General features: G+C 44.6%; 1 protein-coding gene across 5 annotated transcripts in view; it reads left to right on the forward strand.

The window, feature by feature from the left end:
* LOC140465746 (thyroid hormone receptor alpha-like) overlaps window positions 1-22,796 on the forward strand; it is a 360,010-nt gene that overhangs the window by 227,875 nt on the left and 109,339 nt on the right. The window lies entirely within an intron of this gene.

The following is a 22,796-nucleotide window of genomic DNA, read 5'->3' on the forward strand; positions in this document are numbered from 1 at the left end:
AAAACAAAATGTTGATCCAAAGTTTGAAAAAGAAAAAAATTCTGTTTTGAGTCGAACAGCCATTTGAAGAGGGCTTTTCTTTTTGGTTTTAACCTATTTTGACTGGCTAAGAGATTGCCTTGTTATTTATCTGATTGCTACTCAGGGACCTTTTACATAAACTGGATAGGTGCCTACCCCACAAGCACACTTCAAAGCCATTTATTATGTGTGATGTGCTTCGCAGTGTTTCTGAGAGATGTGAAGAGATAACTTCATATGTGTATTTCTTTTCTGTCCCTTTCAGAGTACTGAGTGTTTACATGAAGTTTATAATCTGTCTGCTGATTTTTATTGACCGCCCCCCCCCCCCCCCCCCCCCCCCCCCACCGACACTGACTACTGATCCCTGACCTCCAGGGTTTTACTTGTAATGTGCCAGCTGTGGCTCAGTTGTTGGTACTATCTGTTTTGAATTATAAAGTCTTCAGATCCTACTCAGAATTTGAGTGCATAAATGTTAGCTAACACTTCAATGCAGTATCGAAGGGCAGAGTGCTTTTTTAAAACTGAGGCTCCATCCACCGATCGATATAAAAGACCACATGTGTATCATTTAGAAGAAGGTCATTGGGTGTTATCTCCAGCGTCCTGGCCAATATTTATCCCTCAGTCAACATTCCGAATGAACAGATTACGTGGTCGTCACCACACCGCTGTCTGATGGAGCTTGTCATGGGCATGTTGTGGCCACATCTCCTACATTACAGCAGTGACTACACCTCAAAAGAAAGTTAGCTTAGCTGGCTGGACAGTTGGTATGTGATTCAGAGTGATGCCAAATGCACAGTTTCAGCTGACGTCACTATAAAGTCCTACCTTCTCAACCTCAGACCTCACCTGAGGAGTGGTGACCATCAGATTAAACCACCGCCAATCATCTCTCTCTAATTGGCACTATGGTGACTTTCCTCTTATATCCCAAGAAATATTGGCTGTAAAACAGTTGCATACAATTTGTGCTCATGGAATGCACTATATAAATGCAAGTGTTGCTTTTCAGGTAGATCTGAGATTAACAAATGAATTTCGACCGAACTCAGTGGGAAGCATTACAACTTGATCAGGACATGAAGATGGTCATATATTACTTGGAAAATAAGAATCTAAATTGGGGAGAGATCTGAATGGATCTGGTAATAATGAAAATACAAAGTATTAAGAGTTGTGCCTTGAGTTATTAACATCCAAAAAAATACAAACAAACCCCGAGGGTTTATTAATAGATTGCATTGAAGTGCAGTTCAGCTAAAGCTATATTGAACCTTGGTTAGACCACAGTTGGACTACTAGGTATAATACTAGTTACAATTTCCTGATAAGGTACATAGAGATAGTGGAGAGAGTGTGATAAAAGATTCTCAGGATGATACTGGAATTGTGAGATTATATCCATCATGGATCACCTCATGTCTTGGAAAAAGAAGGTTGAGGGGTGACTGAATTCAGGTCTTTAAAATTCTGAAACGTTTTACAAAGGTTGGTGAGCAAAATATATGGACGGTCACCAACAAGATCAAACAGAAGAAACTGCTTTGCCCAGAGTGCGATGCAAATGTGGAACCATAGCACCATAGGGCAGTTGAAGTGAATAGTATGAAAGGAGATGAAATATGTATATGGCAGAAATGGCAATAGGGTAACACTGATTGAGTAAGACATGGAAGATGGGAGGAGGCTTAAGAATATGCACACCAGAAGGAACTAGATGAGCTGAATTGCTTATTCATAATATTAATATTAATTATTATATAATATATCTTAATATATAATTTAAAATCTATAACTTAATTCAGAACTGACTATTGTTATTAAATGGTAGACACAGAAACCCTAATACATATTATTGTTATGTCAAAGTATATAATGTTATGAGCCAAGTGCTGGAAAATGAAATTCCAATAATTAGGCGGTTGGTTTTGAGCAGCACAGACTTGGTGGACTAAATGGTCTTTTTTCCTTGTTGTAGACCTCTATGATTCTATAGTTTGCTGTAATTCCACACATTCTGAAGTGAAATCTTCTGATCATGCAACATAGTTGCTTGGAATGGACGATGTGCGGGAATATGGATCAGTGACACTTGGTGACCTTGGGTTTTTTTATTGACTATAGCAGCTGCACAGCCAGAGGATCTTGTGGGCAACTTCATTCCAGTGAGGGAAGAAGCTGCAGTCCATAGCTTTTATTTTCAAGCTGGTATCTCTTTCCCAGATCCTTGGAAGGGATCCTTGCAGGGGAGAAAGATTTCTGACCATCAGCCAGCAGATAGCAAAATCTCTCCGTATTTGTAACACCTGCATCTCCATTTTAAATCCAACCCCAGACAGAAATAGAAGTCAGTGGTAAGGGGTTGAAATTAAGATCTCGATTAAAATGATGCATCCAGACACATGAACAGGGAATAGAGAGAACAATACTTTGGAATGACATCAGGGTCAGCAGAGACATGATGGACCGAAGGGCCTACTGTATCTGTCCAATGTTCAATGACATAGTGTATATTCCAGTCCTGAAAAATTACACTAAAATTGACCAGGGCTTTTTAAAAGTTAAAAACATACAACATAATACGAATGACGAGTGAGGAAAGTCTCACTGGTCAAAGGAGATCGAAGTAAGCTTTAAAAAAGTCTTTCTCTGTGAATTGGGTGGGTCTAGAAAGAAGGGTGTGCTCCCTCCCCAGAATCCTCCAGGAATTCTTAGAATCCTGGCCACCCCTCAGCCATTTAAAACAGAATACCCAGCCATGGCTGCTGCCTCCCATTGTCTGTGGAGGGACCCTTGATGCATTTTAAACTCAGATCACAAAGGGTGGTCAATGTTTGGAATGATCTATTAGGTGAACAGTAATAGGGCTTGCTTAATTGGAAGCAAGACTGTGAAAACTCATCAAAAAATGAAGAGGATGTGTGGGTCTGGCAGCATCTGCAGAGGAGACCTGCTGAATTTCTCCAACACTTCCTGATTTGATTTACATGAAAACACTTCCCTGTCTTCAAATCTTACCATGGACTCACCCCTTCACTATCTCTGAAATCCTCTCCATCCCCAGATCCGTCCTAGATGTCATCTTCTGGCCTCTCGCACATGCCCGACTTTTAATACTCCATCAATGGTAGCTACACCTTCCCCTGAGTCCGTAGGTTCCTGATTCTATTTTTACAATCTCTCCTCCTCTCTCACAGCCCATCCACTTTTAACATGCTCTGTGAAACATCTAGCTTTGATCAAACATTTGATCTGTGCCAGGATCTTCTTCGCTGACTTGCCATCAAATTTTCTTTGATAATGCTCTGGTGAAATGCTTTGGCACTACATAAATGCAGGTCTGTGAAACTTACAGCACAAGAGGTGACTGTTCTGTTTCTGTTGGTCCCTTGCAAGAGCAGTCCTGCTCGGTCCTACACCCCCACTTACTCTGCCTGTGACCCAGGAAGTTCCTCAACATCAACTTGCTGTCCAACTCCCTTTTAATATTATTCATCAATCAGTTTCCAGGTATTGTTGAGATTTAGTCAATTGTCAGTTCTCCTCCATCACTGCTTGCATAATGAGAGCGATGGACACTGTTCAAGTATGTCAAATTGTAAGGATGTCACACTGACTACGGCTGAAGGAGAAAGTGACGACTGCAGATACTGGAGAAGTCAGAGTCACAAAGTGTGGCACTGGACATTCCTGGTGAAGGACTTATGCTGGAAATATCGACTCTCTTGCTCCTCGGATGCTCCCTGACCTTCTGTGCTTTTCCAGCACCACACTCTTTACTCTGACTAAGGCTAAACCCAGACTGTGGAATGTGATTCTAGTGCATTGTGGGTCCCATAATGTCAGCTCCTTTCACATAATCCCAAAACTGAGGATGATCCACAATATCTGATTAGCTGGACAGTGGTAGTCGCTGACTGGAACAGGGTCTGTTTTTGCCATTTATCACAGACCACTGAGGGTTGCCAATCGTAGCTGATTCCTGATGAAAGGCTTTTGCCCAAAACATTGATTTTCCTTGGATGCTGCCTGACCTGCTGTCCTTTTCCAGCACTACTCTAATCTTGACTCTAATCTCCAGCATCTGCAGTACCCACTTTCACCTAATCATCGCTAATACCCCGAACTCACTAAGGGACAAGAGGATGTGGTCAACTCCAAGGATAGCATGGTGGCTCAGTGATTAGCATTGCTGGCTCACAGCACCAGGGACCTGGATTCAATTCCAACTTCAGGTGACTGTCTATGTGGAATTTGCACATTCTCCCATGTCTGTTTGGGTTGCTTCCTGGTGCTCTGGTTTCCTTCCACAGTCCAAAGATGTGCAGGTTAAGTGGATACACCATGGGAAATGTATGGGGATAAGGTTGGGGGGGGGATGGGTCTGGGTAGGATGCTCTTCAGAGGGTCAGTATGGACTTGATGAGCCAAATTGCCTGCATCCACACTGGGGATTCTATGAGAATGATTTGCTGACATCTGAGAGAACCAGATATAGTGACTTCTCTGATATGCAGAATCTTTCACACAGGACTGCATATAGATCAATACCAAATGCAGATAGTGCTGAGAAAGAGGCTTTAAAAAATAATAAAAAGGTCACCAGAGGAAGTGGTGGAGGCTGGTACAATTGAAACACTTAAAAGGCATCTGGATGGTAATATGAATAGGAAGGGTTTGGAGGGATATGGGCTGGGTGATGGTAGGTGGGACTAGATTGGGTCGGGATATCTGGTCGGCGTGGACAGGTTGGACCAAAGGGTCTGTTTCTGTGCTGTACATTCTCTATGACTATGACTCTATCAGGTAAGATCATGCAATTGTCAAAAGCACAAATCCAATAAATATAAATTGTCTGCCTGGCAACAAGAGCATTTCTAATAATCCAGCCTTCTTCCATTTCTCTTTACTTTTTAAGTAGCCTTTTTATTTTACAATTTCCTTGAACAGGAATAAAAATAACAATTAAATCACTGAGCTGGCTTACATTTTAAGTCCTACACCAGAATCTAATCTGTCAGAACACAAAATTGTAAACCCGCCAAATGCGGCTTGTAGCCAAACACTCAAACACTTAGCTAATATTAGGACAACATTTGCTTGTCTTGTGATTATGGAGACATTGGTGGTAAGTTTTGGCTATGGTTTCGTATTCTGGTTAACCGCAAACGGGGAACACTGGAGGCACAACGATGTTACAGGTCAGTTACTAACGTGAAAAAATTAAAGTGTCAAGATAACCATGGAACTGTTCAGATCTTGTTCCGTCTTGTGCCAGGACATTATCAAGAGGAATTGTACAAACGCTTAATAAAACTGTCCCTCCACTAGCTCAAAATAACCAGATTAAAGCTTTCATGAAATTAATGAAAAGGTGAATACAATAGAGATATGTTAAAACCTTACAATAACATCAGTCATATCCAGCTTTTTTTTGTATTTTAACAGAGACTGTATTTAAAAGTGCCTAATTGGCTGTAAAACGTTTTGGGATATCTTGAGGACTTGAGAGGTGCTATGTGAATGCAAACCTTTACTTCTGAGCTTTCAGGACCTCAAGTGACCTCCTTCTGTAATGGGTTACTCATTGGAATGCTGTGGCTGTTGTTGCAAAACTAACAATAAAACACACAAAGCTAACTAAAAACCCAAAGAACTGTGGATGCTGTAAATCAGAAATAAAAACAGAAATTACTGGGAAAGCTCAGCAGGTCTGGCAGCATCGGTGGAGAGAAATCAGAGTTAACATTTTGGGTCCAGTGACCCTCCCAACTGAAGTGAATTGTTAGGCTGAAACCCTAATAGCTACTGGTGAGAGATTATTTACTAGTAACTTGTCTCTGTTCGCACAAATACTTTTAAACTTAGGGATAGACCAACTAGGCTGAACTGCCCACTCACTTCTGAATCTATTCACTCCACGTACACCGTTTTACTTTAACATTATTCATTATTGCTCTTTCTCCTACATTATGTTCATAGTTTACGCTGAATACTCCCCCCACAATAGACTGCAGCAGCTCAAGAAGGCAAATCACCACCGCCTTCTCAAGAGCAATTAGGGACAGGCAAAATATGTTCGTCTAACCAGAGAGTCCACATTCCATGAAAACATAAACTAAAATGGATATAGGAATGTAGGAATAGGAGGAGGTCTAACTCCATATACCTGCCTTTGGCCTATACTCCTTAGTACCTTTGCTTAATAAAAATTTAACTATCCCAGATTTAAAATTAACAATTCATCCAGTAACCACTGCCGTTTGTGGAAGAGAGTTCCAAACCTCTACCGCCCTTCGTGTGTAGAAGTGCTTCCTAACATCTAAGGCACCACTTCCACATTTGGGGCAGCACAGTGGTTGGCACTGTGGCCTCACAGTGTCAGGGACCCAGGTTTGATTCCACCCCTGGGCGACTGTCTGTGTCGAGTTTGCACATTCTCCTCGTGTCTGCGTGGGTTTCTTTCGGGTGCTCCGGTTTTCCTCCCACAGTCCAAAGATGTGCAGGTCAGGTGAATTGGCCATGCTAAATTGTCCGTAGTGTTAGGTAAGGGGTAAATGTAGGGGTATGGGTGGGTTGCGCTTCGGCGGGGCGGTGTGGACTTGTTGGGCCGAAGGGCCTGTTTCCACACTGTAAGTAATCTAATCTAATCTAATCTAATCTAAATTGGCCATGTTAAATTGTCTATAGTGTTCAGAGGTGTGCAGGTTAGGTGCATTAGTCAAGGGTAAATGTAGGACAATAGGTTAGGGTCATGGATCTGGGTGGGTTATTCTTTGGAGGGCCAGTATGGACTTGTTATGCCGAAGGGCCTGTAGGGATTCTATGATCTCTCCTGAATGGTCTAGCCCTAATTTCCCAGACTATGCCTCTTAGTTATAGAATCCCTAACCTGTGGAAATAGTTTATCCATCCTGACCTTTTCCTGTCAATATTTTAAAGACCTTGGTTAGATCACCCCTTAACTGTCTAAACTCATGAGATATAGTGTCGATGTAATTTGTATCTTGATATAGAGGAGAGGCGTGGAATGGGAATGCATGCCGGAGAGAGTGAGGGGGGTGGATATGGAGCCTGGATTAGTGGTGCTGGAAGAGCACAGCAGTTCAGGCAGCATCCGAGGAGCAGCGAAATCGACGTTTCGGGCAAAAGCCCTTCATCAGGAATAAAGGCAGTGAGCCTGAAGCGTGGAGAGATAAGCTAGAGGAGGGTGGGGGTGGGGAGAGAGTAGCATAGAGTACAATGGGTGAGTGGGGGAGGGAATGAAGGTGATAGGTCAGAGAGGAGGGTGGAGTGGATAGGTGGAAAAGGAGATAGGGAGGTAGGACAAGTCTGGACAAGTCATGGGGACAGTGCTGAGCTGGAAGTTTGGAACTAAGGTGAGGTGGGGGAAGGGGAAATGAGGAAACTGTTGAAGTCCACATTGATGCCCTGGGGTTGAAGTGTTCCGAGGCGGAAGATGAGGCGTTCTTCCTCCAGGCGTCTGGTGGTGAGGGAGCGATGGTGAAAGAGGCCCAGGACCTCCATGTCCTCGGCAGAGTGGGAGGGGGAGTTGAAATGATAGGCCACGGAGCGGTGTGGTTTATTGGTGCGGATGTCCCGGAGATGTTCCCTAAAGCGCTCTGCTAGGAGGTGCCCAGTCTCCCCAATGTAAAGGAGACCGCATCGGGAGCAACGGATACAATAAATGATATTAGTGGATGTGCAGGTAAAACTTTGATGGATGTGGAAGGCTCCTTTAGGGCCTTGGATAGAGGTGAGGGAGGAGGTGTGGGATGTGTTCCTGCGGTGGCAGGGGAAAGTGCCAGGATGGGAGGGTGAGTTGGAGGGGGGCGTGGACCTGACCAGGTAGTCACGGAGGGAACGGTTTTTGCAGAAGGCGGAAAGGGGTGGGGAGGGAAATATATCCCTGGTGGTGGGGTCTATTTGGAGGTGGCGGAAATGTCGGCGGATGATTTGGTTTATGCGAAGGTTGGTAGGGTGGAAGGTGAGCACTAGGGGCGTTCTGTCCTTGTTACGGTTGGAGGGGTTGGGTCTGAGGGCAGAGGTGCGGGATGTGGACGAGATGCGTTGGAGGGCATCTTTAACCATGTGAGAAGGGAAATTGCGGTCTCTAAAGAAGGAGGCCATCTGGTGTGTTCTGTGGGGGAACTGGTCCTCCTGGGAGCAGATACGGCTGAGGTGGAGAAATTGGGAATACGGGATGGCATTTTTGCAAGAGGTAGGGTGGGAAGAGGTGTGATCCAGGTAGCTGTTGGAGTCGGTGTGTTTGTAAAAAATGTCAGTGTCAAGTCGGTCGTCATTAATGGAGATGGAGAGGTCCAGGAAGGGGAGGGAAGTGCCAGAGATGGTCCAGGTAAATTTAAGGTCAGGGCTTGCCTATCTCCTTTTCCATCTATCCACTCCACCCTACTCCTCCCCCCCCCCCCCCCCCCCCCACTCCCTGACCTATCACCTTCATCCCCTCCCCCACTCACCCATTGTACTGTATGCTACTTTCTCCCCGCCCCACCCTCCTCTAGTTTCTCTCTCCACGCTTCAGGCACACTGTCTTTATTCCTGATGAAGGGCTTTTGCCTGAAACGTCGATTTCACTGCTCCTTGGATGCTGCCTGAACTGCTGTGCTCTTCCAGCACCACTCATCCAGAATCTGGTTTCCAGCATCTGCAGTCATTATTTTTACCTCGTGGGTATGGAGCCGTCCAGTGTTATTTCTTTAGTTGAGCTAAAGACCACGGGAAGTCTGCTGCTCAGGAGAGGGTGCTGCTGCTGTGCATTCCTGGACTCGCCTGCTGTGTCAGTGCATTGATCATAATCTTTTATTTAAATCGTTAAACTTCCACAGTACTAGTAAGTCTTTCCTCCACCAATTGAGGTCATTGCTTGTCATTGACGTGAATGCTAACTGGCATTGCAGTGTACCGTTAGGCTTTCAATCTGTGCACCAGAAGTAAACTGTTCTGATGTTAATGGTCATTTGCTTTGCATGAGTGTGACAATGTAATCAGCCTGAATGAAAATGCCACCCGTCAGCCCTTTCTGAGCTGGTCTGGATAGTAATAAGCGCTGAATTTGGCCTAACTTCTTTCTCAACCCATCCCAACTGCATTCCTACTTATGGATGACCAGAAACAAAAGGATAGATTAACAAAAGGACAGAACTGCGGGTGCTGAGCATCTGACTTCTATGAATGAACGAAACAATGCAAAGTGTCAGGTTCCAAGAATTGTGTCAAGATGACGTGAGAAGTGGTGAACCAAGCTGTCAACAATAGTAAACATGAGACCTAAAATTGAGCAGCTGCCAAATTATGGTGTTGTACAAGGGACAGTCAACAGCTAGAACAATCAATTTGAATGGCTCAAGAGAACAGTTAATTAATAAATGAATAGTTCTCTTCTTGGAGAATAAACAAGAGCTGAGCATTGTAGAACAAATATAGCCACACATGAACTCCTACCGTACTGATTACAGGGAATTCTTTAAGAACTTTAGCAAATCATTTTAAAACTCACCCTGCTGAAATCATGGGAGTGTGACTATACATAATGTATATGCAGTATTTCACGGTACCGATAAGCAGGACCTCCTTGGGGTTTGATGCCAATTACCTGACCAGAAGTGTAACCCTTTGTTGGCTGAATCGTCAACAGTTTTTGATGGTAAAAAGGAATGTGGAGAGCTGGAGATCAGAAATAAAAAATGGCGTGCATAACAAAAAAAAATTATTCACCCTTGATCGAAGGTCGCTCTGAAGGAAGGCAGTATTCCCTCAAAGCTGCACGGGTGCATAGCCATGCATCAATCTGGGATGTTCTCCCCAGGAAACAAACAGGCTCTAGACAAACAGTGTTACCTTTAAGATCCACATGTACAATAATGCAGCAGTCCTGAGGGAACTGTGTGGTACAGTGCAGCAAAAAACAAAGAGAACTTCAAGGGAACTTTGCCCAAGGCAATCTTGTGAAGGCGCATAAAATATTAAGTGCAGAGCTTTACTTTGGCATAAACTGTGTGCCTCAATGGTTTATGGTGAAGTGCAAATTTAAAGTGAAATCTCAGGGCATTCATTACACAGAGATTTCTTTCGGAAATAGCTGCAGCATCCTAGGTCATTGAGAACAGCAAGATGTGTTCGAGCTCAACAAAGATCGAAGAGGATGAATGAAACCAGCAAGTAAGAGTTTGATAAAAGGGCGTGGAGCCTTTCTCTTTCCCCTCCCTCTCAGTATTCGGCAAAACTAAATTACATGATGGACATCAAGTGTGCACAAATTAACCAAGGAACCATCACAGGTCCCTGACTGGTCATAAAATATGTTGGGTTAGACATGTATACTTCTTCAATGGGATGCAGAACAAAAAGAGGCGCTTCAATCCACCCACTGTGCTGACTCCTTGATAGAACTAGGCAAAAGTGAGTAATACAGATGCTAGAGATTAGAGTCAAGAGTGTGGTGCTGGAAAAGCGCAGCAGGTCAGGCAGCATCCGAGGAGCAAAAAAAAATCGACGTATCTGGCAAAAAGCCCTTCATCAGGAATGGTCATTCCTGATGAAGGGCTTTTGCTTGAAACGTTGAATTTCCTGCTCCTCGGATGCTGCCTGACCTGCTGTGCTTTTCCAGCATCACACTCTTGACTCCTTGATAGAACTTCCTCTCCACCCCGATACACAGAGACCATTCCCTCCGCGACACCTTCATTAGGTCCACAACTTCTACCAACCCACCCTCCACTGCCAGCCTCTTCCCTTTCTGCTGCAAGAGGTGTCAAACCTGCGCCCATACTTCCACCTCACCTCCATCCAGGGCCCCAAAAGATCCTTCCATATCCGGCAGAGATTTTCCTGCACATCTCGACACCTCATCCACTGTGTCAGTTGCTGTCGATGTGGTCTTCTCTATATTGGGAAGACAGGATGCCAACTCACAGAACATCTCTGGAATACACCCACCGCCCTGTGGCCGACCACTTCAACTCCCCCTCCCACTCTGCCAAGGACATGAAAGTTCTGGGCCTCCTCCACTACCAAACCCTACCCACCTGACGCCCGGAGGAAGAACGCCTCATCTCCCGCCTTGGGACCCTCCAACCACACAACTTCAATGTTGATTTCACAGTTTCCTCATCTCCCCTGCCCCCATCTCATCCCAGATCCAATCTTTCAACTCAGCACTGTCCTCTTGAACTGTCCCACCTGCCCATCTTCCTTCCCACCTCTCCGCTCCACCCTCCACTCTGACCTATCACCATCATTCCCTCACCTCATCTACCTATCACCTTCCAAGCTATCTTACCCTCCAGCCCCACCCCACTCTTTTATTTATCTCTCAGCCCCGTCCCCCCTCCCCCCACATTCCTGATGAAGGGCTTACACCTGAAATGTCGACTCTCCTGTTCCTCGAATGCTGCCTGACCTGCTGTGCTTTTCCAGCACCACACTTTTCAACTCCTCGATAGAACTACTCAATGATTGTCTCTGCAAAACCCTGCAATGTTATTTTCCCTTCAGATATCTATGGAATGGCATTTAGAAGCCTACAATTTAGTCAGCCTCTGACACCCCTTCAGGCAGCGCATTCCAGCTCAGTACTGCTCGCTTTGTAATGTTTCTGCGTGTTTGACATTTTTTGTCAAAACACCTTAAATCCATGTTCTCTGGTTCACAATTATGCTCCCAACTCAGTCTGTGCAATCCCTCAAAATATCGAGTACTTCTGTCAAATCTAATTCACCAGCTCTTTTCCTTTTACTCTCCTGTGGGATTTGTTTTTTTCCTTTAATCTTTCATAGGATGTGGGCACCACAAGCAGAACCAGCATTTTTTCTTTGCCCATCGCTAATCACCTTTGGTTTGCTTGGCCATTTCAAAGGGCCTAGTTTTGAGTCACTCCATTTTGCTGAAGGCCTGGACTCACACATAGGCCAGACCAGATAAAGATAACAGATACCTCCTTCCTAAGGGAGTGAACTTTTTAATGACAAGCAATGATAGTTGTAGCTGGTCACATGACGATTTCTGAGGGCCGATCCCTTCTCCCACCCCCACCCCAATTCTCATGTCAACATGCCCGTGGATGACATAATTTGAAGCCATGTTTTCACACGAATACTGATGACACCCAGCTCCACCACACTTTTCCTCTCTTACCTGCTCCCTCCACTGTCAGACCACTTGTCAGACCACTTGTCAGACCACTTATCAGACCACTTCTCTGACATCCACTCCTGGGTGAGCAGAAATTTCTTTCAAGTAAATGTTAGGAATGCTGAAACCATTACCTTCTGTCCCCTTCATGAATCTTGTTGCTTAGTTACTGGATCCATCCTCTCTCCCTGGCAACTGTGTGAGGTTGAACCATAGAACAAAGAACATTACAGCGCATACAGGCCCTGCGGCCCTCGATGTTGCGCCGACCTGTCATACCAATCTGAAGGCCATCTAACCTACACTATTCCATGTACGTCCATATGTTTATCCAATGACAACTTAAATGCACTTAAAGTTGGCGAATCTACTATCGTTGCAGGCAAAGCATTCCATACCCTTACTTCTCTCTGAGTAAAGAAACTACCCCTGACATCTGTCCTATATCTATCACCCCTCAATTTAAAGCTATGCCCCCTCGTGCTCGCTGTCACCATTCTTGGTAAAAGGCTCTCCCTGTCCACCCTATCTGACCCTCTGATTATCTTATATGTCTCTATTAAGTCACCTCTCAACCTTCTTCTCTCCAATGAAAACAGCCTTAAGTCCCTCAGCCTTTCCTTGTAAGACCTTCCCTCCATACCAGGCAACATCCTAGTAAATCTCCTCTGCACCCTTTTCAAAGCTTCCACATCCTTCTTATAATGTGGTGACCAGAACTGTACACAATACTCCAAGTGCAGCCGCACCAGAGTTTTGTACAGCTGTAGCATAACCTCATGGTTCCAGAACTCGATCACTCTATTAATAAAAGCTAAAACACAGTATGCCTTCTTAACAACTCTGGCAACTTTCAAGGATCTGTGTACCTGGACATCGAGGTCTCTCTGCTCATCTACACTACCAAGAATCTTACCATTAGCCCAGTACTTTGCATTCCGGTTACTCCGACCAAAGTGAATCACCTCACACTTGTCCGCATTAAACTCCATTTGCCACCTCTCAGCCCAGCTCTGCAGCTTATCTATGTCTCTCTGTAACCTACAACATCCTTCGTCACCATCCACAACTCCACCGACCTTAGTGTCGTCTGCAAATTTACTAACCCACCCTTCTACTCCCTCATCCAGGTCGTTTATAAAAATGACGAACAGCAGTGAACCCAACACCGACCCTTGCAGTACACCACTATTAACTGGACTCCAGGATGAACATTTCCCATCAACCACCACCCTCTGTCTTCTTTCAGCAAGCCAATTACTGATCCAAACTGCTATATCTCCCACAATCCCATTCCTCCACATTTTGTACACTAGCCTACTGTGGGGAACCTTATCGAACGCCTTACTGAAATCCATATACACCACATCAACTGGTTTACTCTCATCTACCTGTTTGGTCACCTTCTCAAAGAACTCAATAAGGTTTGTGAGGCATGACCTACCCTTCACAAAACCATGCTGACTATCCCTAATCAAATTATTCTTTTCTAGATGATTATAAATCCTATCTCTTATAACCTTTTCCAACACTTTACCAACAACTGAAGTAAGGCTCACTGGTCTATAATTACCAGGATTGTCTCTACTCCCCTTCTTGAACAAGGGAACCACATTTGCTATCCTCCAGTCTTCTGGCACTATTCCTGTAAACAATGACGATTTAAAGATCAATGTCAAAGTCTCAGCAATCTCCTCCCTGGCTTCCCAGAGGATTCTAGGATAAATCCCATCCGGCCCATGGGACTCCTCTATTTTCACACTCTGCAGGATTTCTAATACCTCCTCCTTGTGAACCTCAATCACACCTAGTCTAGTAGCCTGTATCTCAGTAATCTCCTCAACAACATTGTCGTTTTCTACAGTGAATACTGTCAAAAAATATTCATTTAGTGCTTCCCCTATCTCCTCTGTCTCCACACACAACTTCCCATTACTATCCTTGATTGTCCCTAATCTTTCTCTCGTCATTCTTTTATTCCTTAAATAACTATAGAAAGCCTTAGGGTTTACCCTGATCCTATCCGCCAGCAACTTCTCATGTCTCCTCCTGGCTCTTCTGAGCTCTCTCTTTAGGTTTTTCCTGGCTACCTTGTAACCCTCAAGCGCCCTAACTGAGCCTTCACATCTCATCCTAACAAAAGTCTTCTTCTTCCTCTTGACCAGAGATTCTACTTCCTTCGTAAGCCATGGCTTCTGCATTCCACAGCTTCCTCCCTGCCTGACAGGTACATACTTGTCTAGGACACACAGGAGCTTTTCCTTGAATAAGCTCCACATTTCTAATGTGCCCATCCCCTACAGTTTCCTTCCCCATCCTATGCTTCCTAAATCTTGCCTAGTCGCATCATAATTGCCTTTCCCCCAGCTGTAACTCTTGCCCAGTGTTATACACCTATCCCTTTCTATCACTAAAGTAAACACAACAGAATTGTGATCGCTATCACCAAAGTGCTCACCTACTTCCAAATCTAACACCTGGCCGGGCTCATTACCCAGTACCAAATCTAATGTGGCTTTGCCCCTTGTTGGCCTGTCTACATACTGTGTCAGGAAGCCCTCCTGCACACACTGGACAAAAACTGACCCATCTATATTACTTGTACTATAGTGTTCCCAGTCAATATTTGGAAAGTTGAAGTCCCCCATGACAACTACCCTGTCTCTCTCAATCCTATCGAGAATCATCTTTGCTATCCTTTCCTCTACATCTCTGGAACTATTCGGAGGCCTATAGAAAACTCCCAACAGGGTGGCCTCTCCTTTCCTGTTTCTAACTTCAACCCATACTACCTCAGTTGACGAGTCCCCAAACATCCTTTCTGCAAATGTAATACTGTCCTTGACCAACAATACCACACCTCCCCCTCTTTTACCATCTTCTCTGTTCTTACTGAAACATCTAAATCCTGGAACCTGCAACCACCATTCCTGTCCCTGCTCTATCCATGTCTCCGAAATGGCCACAACATCGAAGTCCCAGGTACAAACCCATGCTGCAAGTTCAACCAGATTGAGCACAACCTCGCTGATGTACTCCTACCAGGTATTCACAACTTCACTGAGATCATCCATGTCTATCTCCACCATATCACCAGATTCAGCCTGTCCACTACTGAAACTCTTATCCTTGCCTTTGTCACCAGAATTAACGACACATTATAGCACCCTAATCTGGTCTAATACCCAAGGGTCCAACGGTGGGACTGATGTGATTGGGACGGTGGGGGCAGGGCTGCTGTGCCCAGGCTTGGTCCTGGAGACATATGACCTCCTGTGCTCCCAGAAATTATCTGCTCCAGCAAAAGTCCAGTCCCAAAACTGCCAGAAGTTCAACCTGTATCTCAACACACTCCTGATCAGTCTCCCATTTTCCACCCTCCTACCTTCCACTCTCCTTCATTGTATCATCATGCCAAAACTCTGCTGCCTGTATATAAATTCACATCAAGTCCCATTCACACCTCCCCCATTGCACCCTCTGACCTTGATGGCCTATTGTGACTCCTGATGCCTTGTTTTTAAAATCCTCATGCGTTCTTATCTGTCCCTGTCTCTCTGACCTCTGCATCTCTGATTTTATGATGTGGAGGAGCTGGTGTTGGACTGGGGTGGACAAAGTTAAAAATCACCCAGCACCAGTTTATAGTCCAACAGATTTATTTGGAAGTACAAGCTTTCGGAGCGCTGCTCCTTCGTCAGGTAGCTAGTTTGTAATTCCAAATAAACCTGTTGGATTTTAACTTGATGTTGTGCAATTTTTAACTCTGACTTTAGTCACTCCACCACCGTGTCTCCAGATGTCCCAAGCTCTGAGATTTCTTCCTACACCTCTTCATCTCTCTACCTCACTTTCCCACTTAAACACGCTCCTTAAAACAGAGCTCTTTGACCAAGCTCCAGGTTTTCTATCCTAACATCTCCCAGGGGTCTGTTTTTAAGATTCCTTGTTGCACTAGCCAATGGGATGGTCAGACACTGCGAGTTAGGAGCATGGCACAGAATGCGAAAGCATTTGGGCTTGTGTGAGATTGACTTGCGATTGTGTACTGCTACTGATACACTAATTAAACCTGGTGATAAAGCCATCTGCTCTCTGGAGATCAGCATCATGATACTGGATTGCAATTGAACCTGACTGCAGCTCCAGTGTTTATTTTGGGAAGTGGCTGGGCTAGGCACATGTTAAATTCTCCCAGAACTCGAGACGTTAATGTGTTTGAGATGTGGAAGTGTGGCTAGCATTGCACAATGTGCAGTGATGTGAGGCCGTTGAATCACATACACAAGTTATTTACCAACTGTGTCCTTAATTATCTTAGCTTATGTCGTGCCCTGGTAAATAGAAAGCGTTACCAAAGCCAATTTGCAATGATTCTCGCTCAACACTCTCACATCAAGACTCATGACTGAATCATACTATTGTATGGTTGAAAATGGAGTCAAGCCAGCTTGCACACAAGCTCCAATCTCAGTTTGTTCCAGCTCCTTTCACTGTTGATTTTTCCACCTCCTGTCTGCGCCCCTGCTGGCCTGGACTTCCATCCACAGCCTCAGGCTACTCTGGTCCCTCACAATCATCTCAAATGTTGCACGGTCACTTGCTGCTCAACCACATGGAGCATCACTACATGGGCGGGGATATTCTAGGCCTTATGCCAGCCCCCCTCCCCCCAGGCTAGCATGGCAGAAGGGAAAGGCCAACTGTGTGACTTGTATCTCTCAACTACCCATTGCTTTATTGAGCTAAGAGCTTGAGAGAGTTCAGAGGACTTTAAATTGATGCAAAATTATAATCTTTTTTACCATTGATTATAAAACCAATTGACAATAGCTTACTACTAATGTGCAAGTAATCCTTTACTTTATATTCTGAAGTTCAGCAAATTAAGTTAATCTAAATTATGAGCAGAGCCACAGGTTCAAACCAGTGAAAAGCAAATTTTATATTGAGGATTGATGTCAAGTAATCTTCTCACAGTAAGTGATCAAGCCTGAATCTAATCCAAACCGCCTTCTTCCCTTCATCTCCTTGGGAAAGCAGCCAACATAATCAAAGACCCCTTCCACCTCGGTTAGTCTCTCTTCTAACCTTTTCTGCTGGGCAGAACATGCAAAATCTTAAATACACAGACCAACAGATTCAAAAGAACAGCTTTTATTCCCCGCTCTTATTAGACTCCTGAAGGGACCTGTCAAATTTTTAATTTAATGTTGATCTCGCTCTTTTAGCACCTTCTCTACAGCTGTAACATTGGATTCCCTGCTCTGTTCTTTTATCCTAAAGCACTTTGTATGGGATCTCCTGCCTGTTCTGCACACAAAAAAAAATTTTCACTCTACCTAGGTATATGTGACAATAATAAATCAAATCAAATCAAATCACCTTCCCAATAAAAAAGTTGACTTTTAGGAAGATTTGAACTTAACATCACAAAGGTGAGAGGTCAGTGGTCAGTCTAACCCATTAAAGCGGATTGTTGCTCCTTTAAGGGTTCAGTATATCAGTGAAGCGAGTCACAGCAGAGCAAAATATACATGCAGTTACTCCCTACAATTTGATGTTAGCTGATGGGGGCAGGAAAACAAAAATTGGGTTTGATGTCCTCAGGTGCAGAGGACAATCACTCTCAAGTGATTGCAGTTGAAAGTTCCTCTGTGCAGATGTCAGATGAAGTTAAATATTCGGCTTATCTGCGTTGTCTCTGAATGGCCTCTCGGCACTTGACTTTTTAAAGTCACACATGAAGATCAACAACATTGGCACTTTCCTGGAGCACAGTTGTCTGTAGAATATGACTGCAATATGTCCCAGTCCTTGGGAACAAAATAACAGTGGGACTGGATCATTATATTTGTCTTCCAGGTTTGAATGAGTAACACGATTACAATCCCAGGCCCTGACAATTTTCTCTCAGCTTCATCAATTCATTTTAAAATGTGGAATTACAGCAACTGTGTTGTGCACTCTTATCTGATGGTAGAATTTCAGTGTCTTAGGCTCCAGTCTCTTGATCAAATCTCAAACTTATTTTGCAGATTAGTACAACATGTAAAACTTGTTAGATTACTTACAGTGTGGAAACAGGCTCTTCGGCCCAACAAGTCCATCCCGACCCTCTGAAGTGCAACCCACCCAGACACATTCCCCCCTTCACCTAACACTACGGGCAATTTAGCATGGCCAATTCACCTAACTTGCACATTTTTGGACTGTGGGAGGAAACCCACGCAGACACAATTTGCAAACTCTACACAGTCAGTTGCCTGAGGCGGGAATTGAACCTGGGTCTCTGGTGCTGTGAGGCAGCAGTGCTAATCACTGTGCCACTGTGCCGCCCACTCTTAAGCCCACACTGATCTTCCAAACAATAATCCATCCAGGCCCATTTCTCTCTAAATGATACACCTAACACTATGGGCGATTTTAGCATGGCCAATTCATCTTACCTGCACATCTTTGGACTCTGGGAAGAAACCCATGCACACACAGGGAGAATGTGCAAACTCCACACAGACAGTTGCCCAAGAGTGGAATCAAACCTGGGTCCCTGCACTGTGAGGCAATAGTGCTAACCACCGAGCCACTGACTTAATGCCCTGTTGGCCTTTCATACCATCCATCTGACTAAGTTTTACTCAATCTAAAATTGAAATTGAGCTTACATGCCAAGGAGGGGAGAATATTAAACAACAAACAGAAATTACTGGAGAAACTCATCAGGTCTGGCAGCATCTGTGAGGAGAAACATTTTGAGTCTGATGAGAATGATACTTCATATATCACTGGACTCACAATGTTAACTCTGCTTCTCTCTCCACGGATGCAACCAGACCTGCTGAGATTCTCTCGAAATTTCTGTTTTTGTTTCAGATTTCCAGTATCAGTGTTTCTTTGTCTCATTTGAGGAGAGGATATGGGTTGAATGGACTTGTTGACCAATAGTTGAACTCAAACACCTATAACAAAAATGCAGCACCCAGACCCAGAGTCTCTCGCAAGGTTTTGGCTTTGAGTTTATTCACAAACTGTTGGATCACATCTCCCTGTGTAAAACCTGTAAGTGTAGTGTATCCTCGGATCATCATGTAACTTTAAGATAGTGGCTGGGCGATGTCATTCTAACATATGTTCAGCCTTTTCTCCATTCAGTTCACAATAAATATTTCTAAATTAAAACAGAAAGTTCTGGTGAACCTCAGCAAATCTAATAGCTTCTGAAGAAAAGTCATATCGGATTCGAAACATTAGCTGTGTTGCTGTCTCCACAGATGCTACCAGACCTGCTGAGTTTCTCTCCAGAATCTGCATTATTTTGCTTTTATTTTAGTTAGCTCTAAATGTTTCTTTTCAGTTTAACGACACAACAACATCAAAGTGTAGAACCATTAGGATTACAGTACAGGACTGGAGGCAGCTTGTGCACCTTTAATATTCCCAGTCTCCTGTTGAGAAGATTAGATTCTCTACAGTATGGAAACAGGCCCTTCGGCCCAACAAGTCCACACCGACCCTCCAAAGAGTAACCCACCCAGATCCATTTACCACTGACCAATGCACTTAACACTATGGACAATTTAGCACGGTCAATTCACCTGACCTGCACATCTTTTGGACTGTGGAAGGAAACCGGAGCACCCAGAGGAAACTCACGCAGACACGGGGAGAATGTGCAAAATCGAACCTGGGACCCTGGTGCTGTGAGGCAGCAGTGCGAACCACTGACCCACTGTGCCGCTGAAACAGGGAATATCATCCTGAATCCAGGCATAGGGCTCCCTCTGCATTTGCCATTCAGTGAAGGACATTAGGTGGGTTCCCAAAGCAGGAGGCAAAATATGAAGGCATATAGAACTAAACAGCCAATCAGGAGAGTTGGGCTCTTCTGCAGTGGGTAGGGAAGCACCTCAAATAATGGAGGCATCATCGGAGCCCTGTGAACAGAAATGCCCACAGCTGTTAGGGCCAGACATGGTCATGGCCCAGGAAGTGGCCCCCTGTAGCTTCATAATGAGACCAATGAGTGGTGGAGATCTGTGGCTCTCTCTGGCTGCCTGCTGAGGGGACCTTGTCTCCTAATTGCTGTCAGCCTCCAGAGTCAGTGTGGGCAGAGAGGGGAGCAACTCAGTGGTATCTGCACTTTTGCCCTGATAGCTTCTTCATTGCCCCAGATTGGTTACCTGCCCCCTGCTGGTTCACAACAGTGTCTACAGTTCAAATATTACTCACTGGGGTTGTAAATCACTCTGGGACATTCCAGTATCATGAAGAGGGCTTAATAAATGCAAGTCTTTCTCTCTGTCCCTGGTCGACTGCAAATAACTACTTTTAGGCCACCTTTTTTCTAAGTGGTTGCCAAATTCCCTAAAGACAAACGTGACTTAAACAGCAATGCTCACACAGCCCCAGATTGGTGGCGGGGAGGAGGAGGGGGCGGGGGGGTGATGCGTGCCTTCCACAGGATTACCATGACACAGGCTTCTGTCTCACTTGGCTCAGCTAATGAAGCCAATGGGAGAGAGGGTTCACTGGGTCAATGCTGGGGCTATGCCTCCTGATTCAGTGCAAGCTGAGGTGAGGCCGGTGTGCTTCAACTCTGGGAGGAACCCAGGGGCATCTGCACGTTGGCACCAGTGACTTCTTTATTGACCTGAACTGGTTAGCTCCTTAGCAATGGGAGCCAAGCATCTCTTTCTTCAGAGTACATCCTGGTTGGTAAATTCCACACAGTCACATGAACAAGGAACAAGAGTTGACCATTCAGCCCTTCGAACCTGCTCTGTCATTCAATAAGATCTTGGCTGATCTGATTTTAATCTCCACTATACATTCCTACATATCCCTGATAATCCTCCAACCCTTCGGTAATCAAGATTCTATCTACCTCTCCCTTTAAAATACTTAAAAATTCTACTTCCACTGCCTTTTGAGAAAGGCAATTCCAAAAACTCAACCCTCTGAGGGAAATAAATTTTCTTCATCTCTGTTTTAAAAGCCCCATGCCCCCAGCAATTTTATAAACTTTGATACCTGGTTATATGTTCTCCTAATGTCCTTTCAACAGGTGGCACAGTGGTTAGCACTGCTACCTCACAGCGCCAGAGACCTGGGTTCAATTTCCACCTCAGGTGACTGACTGAGTGGAGTTTGCACATTCTCCCTGTGTCTGTGTGAGTTTTCTCCCACAGTTCAAAAATGTGCAGGTTAGGTGAATTGGCCACGCTAAATTGCCCGTAGTGTTAGGTGAAGGGGCAAATGAGTCTGGGTGGGTTGCGCTTCGGCGGGTCGGTGTGGACTTGTTGGGCTGAAGGGCCTGTTTCCACACTGTAAGCATTTTAATCCACACAGTCAATTGCCCTCAGGATTGTATATGTTTCTCTTAAGTCACCTCTGACTCTTCTAAACTCCAGAGGATACAGGCCTTGCCTATCTAGCCTATTCTCATAAGGCAACCCTGCCATTTCAGATATTAATGTAGTAAACCTTGGCTGAACTGCATCCAATGCGTGAGCATCCTTCTGTAAGAATGGTGATGACCAGTACTCCAGAGGCAGTCTCACCAAAACACCTTATCAATGAAGCATAACCTACCTCCTCTTGCATTCCATTCCCCTCGTGATAGACCACAATGGTCTATTAACTTGTGCAAGTACTTTTACATAAAGTAGCATACAACAACAACTGCCCTCCCAAGCGATCTGTATCCCCATATCCCCTTGCTCATTCCGGATTTCATTTATTCCATTGTCAGTGGCCGTGCCCTCCACTGCCTGAGCCAGACCCTGCTGAATTCTCTCTTCAAACCTCTCCATCTGCCTCCCCCTTTATGGCGCTGCAAACACCTACTTCTTTGTCTTGGCTTTCACTCAGCTGGACTGATCTCTCCTTGCGAGGCTCAGTGTCATTTTCTGCCTTAGGATGCTGTTGTGTGCAGCTCCTCAGGATGTTTTACTGTATTAAAGGAGGCTAGATAAATACAAGTTGTTGTTGCTGTACAGGCATGGACCAATTACACCACACTCCCTGCAGCTATTAATACACAAAGGGCTGTGATGCCCACTGTGTCCAGAGGTTAGTCATTGATACAAAATGCTCAGCAGTTGTGTAATAAGGAACAAAGCAGTTGTGTAATAAGGAACAAACTAAGGATCACACCTATTGGGATTGAGAGTGGTTATTTAGTGCTGTCTAATTTAATACATTGCTTCTGGCATGAGCTGTACAGCATCTGTGGGTCAAAAGCAAATAATAATAAACAGAACACCATATCTACACTCCTGGCAGGGAGCTCCACTCATGCGGAGCAAACACTGAGAACTCAGCAGCCCACAGTTTTCCAGTTGTGTGGAGCCAAACACCAGGGGTAGATACTAATAAAACTACCTTTTGTACCACCAGATACTATATTAAGTATGTGGTAAAGCGCAAAGAGTCTCCATGCAAATGGGGTCCCACCGTGCTTTCAGAACGTAAATAGGAAACTTGATACGGTTTTCCTTTTGACAACAAAAGATTTAACATTTGGACAGTTCTCAACATATTTAAGCTTCTGAAGGAGACAAGAAACCACAGATTTAAATAAAGCTGTGGAAGGAGAGCACTGATATCAAAGACAA

The sequence above is a fragment of the Chiloscyllium punctatum genome, chromosome 42, assembly GCF_047496795.1.
Source record: "Chiloscyllium punctatum isolate Juve2018m chromosome 42, sChiPun1.3, whole genome shotgun sequence".
Taxonomy (NCBI): domain Eukaryota; kingdom Metazoa; phylum Chordata; class Chondrichthyes; order Orectolobiformes; family Hemiscylliidae; genus Chiloscyllium; species Chiloscyllium punctatum.